Raw genomic sequence first — 3,122 nt, forward strand, 5'->3', positions numbered from 1 at the left:
GCAGTATTTGATATCAAATATAATAGCATATATTGTAATAATAAATAAGTTACTCTCAACCATAGTACCGTTTATATTGATTTCGACATTATAATCATTTTACTAAATAAACATAAAATTATTCATTTGTTGATAGAATCCTTATTTTTTATATTCTTTTTTACTCTTTTATACTTTGAACTTTATAAAAGGAACGAAGGGAAACACATGTTTTCTGTACGATCACAAACACGTGCAAGAAATCATTACGATCGAAAGCATTACGTAACACTATATAGCAATATTGACGTAACTTGTCTTAATTACGTTACGGCATTGTCTACTTTGATTTTGCGATAATTGTTGTTATTCAAAGGGCTATTGCTTACATATTACAAACAGCTTGCATAAATTCTCTAGTATCATTACGTGAACGCGTTTGCGTGAATTTTGTGAATATTGATTAAATAATTGGCTTGATAACTCTTGACTCTTGGAAGTTAACACTTGAGGCACGGGCTATGTTATTTATATTAAAACGAGGGTGCGATATAATCCGCGGAAATAACCATAAGCCAAGCTATCGTTCAAATCCTCCGGAAGAGAGGGAAAGAGAGAGAGGGATGTGGCTAAAGGAAAGACGGAGAGCAAAACGCTTTCCTCGATTGCTGTTAACGAGATACGAGATCAGACAGATCGTTGTTACTATATTCTGCGCGCAGTACATTTTAGATCGCGCTGTGTCTTGGTGCTTCTGTAGATAAACAGAAGAGAGTTTGTGTTGAGAGTTGAATTAATTAAGAGAGGAAAATAAAGAGGAAAAAAGAGAGAGTTCCGAATTAATAATGTGTCGTAAATAAAATTAATCATCACCATATACGATTTTTTCATCAGGTAAAAAGTTTCTTAAAGGAAATATATATATAAATAATAAGATATTAATATAAATAATGATACTATTTTCTGGTTCTGCTCACGATTGCATTTCAAGATCGAAAAAAAATTTCGGCACGCAGTTTGCAAAAAGAATATAAATTTATTTATAAATTGACACAGAAATAATTAAGTACAAAATCCGCTTTAATACAGGATTTTTTTTTTTTAATTAAAAAACATATTAATAATAACATGATACGAATAATATAATATAATCGATTTGATTAAATGTTTCACGCTGTTATTCATTCTCCTATGTATAAATCATACGTATCATAAGACCTGTTCTTTTTAGCTGAACTTTAGCACCACTTCATCTTTCTTTCTTTTCTTTCCTCTTGGATGAATTGGTGTAAAAAGTTCAGTCAAAAAGAACAGGCCTATTAGTCCAAGTATAATAGAAAGATACCAGAGTATTCTCTAGTTCTTCCAGGTATCTATCCTATAATTTTCATTTTCGTGAATCTTCAATTTTACAGTCGCGCATTTCCTCGTGTTCTCGTTTTTCACGTTGAAATGGAATTTCTTTTTTTCCCTTAAGCGGCTTGATGAATCATGACATCGAGTGTTTTGATCGAAGCTCTTTGAGATTAATGATGGCATTCGAATGTGATTACCCCGTCGCGAGAATTCTGCGAATTGGCTGGCAAGGGCGGGTGTTTGATATACGATTTAATCGATATCAAACTGACAATAGCCGTCCCACTTATTCGAAAAGTGAATAAAAATTTCGGTGGAAATTAGGTTAAATCGCGCGGATGCATTTTCGAAAAACTTTCGTTCCATTCTGAGGGACTCGTTGTAAGAATCAGTAAGATAAAGACGCGTTAAAGCACATTAGACTATCGCGCATTCTACGACAATACTGTGCTCTGACAACAGTAATCACATTGCTCGCTAAAGAAACGAAGAGAGAGAGAGGGAGAGAGAGAGAGAGAGAGAGAGAGAGAGAGAGAGAGAGAGAGAGAGAGAGAAAGAGTACGTGTAGGCGGAATTGATCTAATAGGGTGAATTGTTACTCCTTACGCAATTTTCGAGGCGTAGTTTCGACACGTCGCACGTCGCAGTGTCGGACTGACAAATTTTTATCATGTGTGTAATTATTTATATTTTATATGTATAATATATAAAAAGTATTTCTAAAAATAAAAATAGCTTAAGCTCGGAAATGAAACTAAAGCGTTAAAGCTAAAACAAGCTGAAACAAAAGTAGAAGTTAAACTTGTATCTAATTGAAGTTGAAATTGGAAATATAAATTTGCAGCTTTTTATCCTTCGATTTTCCTTTTTCTTAGAAAATTCATGGATCAGAAATTAAAAATAATAATATCTGATTAGAAAAAATACACACATGTTGAACTCTTTCTCTCTCTCTCTCTCTCTCTCTCTCTCTCTCTCTCCATTTCTTCTCTCTGCTTTGTGATTTTTATGAATAAAATATATTTATCCATGCATCAGCAATATTTGTTTTTCATCTTTAAAAAAAGATGTACTCTCTGCACTCGGGAAAGCTATATCGTAATCGATGCAGAACTAAATAAATGGAAATGCATTTTAGAGTTGGCTTTTAATAAACGTTATAGCATCGCCTCTGAAATGCCGGCAAACTGATGGCAGCGAATAGGCATAACTTTATCCTCGCGCGCAAACCGGAAATCAAGGAATATCGGGAAATGAATTATTCCATTTCCGGCATTCTCAGCTTCGTTTCATTAATTCGTTTTCTCTCGTGGAATTTTGTAATCTCTGCTGTATCATTCACTATTTTGTTACGACGGCATGGACATAATATTTTTTAATTTTAGATATTGAATTTCAATGTGTAAATTTACAATATTATGCTTACGTAATATATAATTACAAAAAATATATTCCCTAGATATGACATAATTGTAAAAACTGATCAAAATTAATATAAATTTTCTATTACAAAATAGGAAATAAGATACATATAAAGACTAACGTATCAAAATTCAAAGAAATAGGAATGCACGTAAAGATTAATATATCCAAATTTAATTTGAAATGATAATAATAACCGACACATTTGCCTTTTTCTAAAAAAAAATACACAAGTCATTTTTTAATTTTATTTTAAATGTGATCATATTGTATAAAACATATAAGATTATATTATATGCATACATAATTACTATTATTAGTATTATTAGTATTATTAGTTGTACAAATTACCATGAAAATTCTAG

The sequence above is a fragment of the Atta colombica genome, unplaced genomic scaffold (genome assembly GCF_001594045.1).
Source record: "Atta colombica isolate Treedump-2 unplaced genomic scaffold, Acol1.0 scaffold141, whole genome shotgun sequence".
NCBI lineage: Eukaryota > Metazoa > Arthropoda > Insecta > Hymenoptera > Formicidae > Atta > Atta colombica.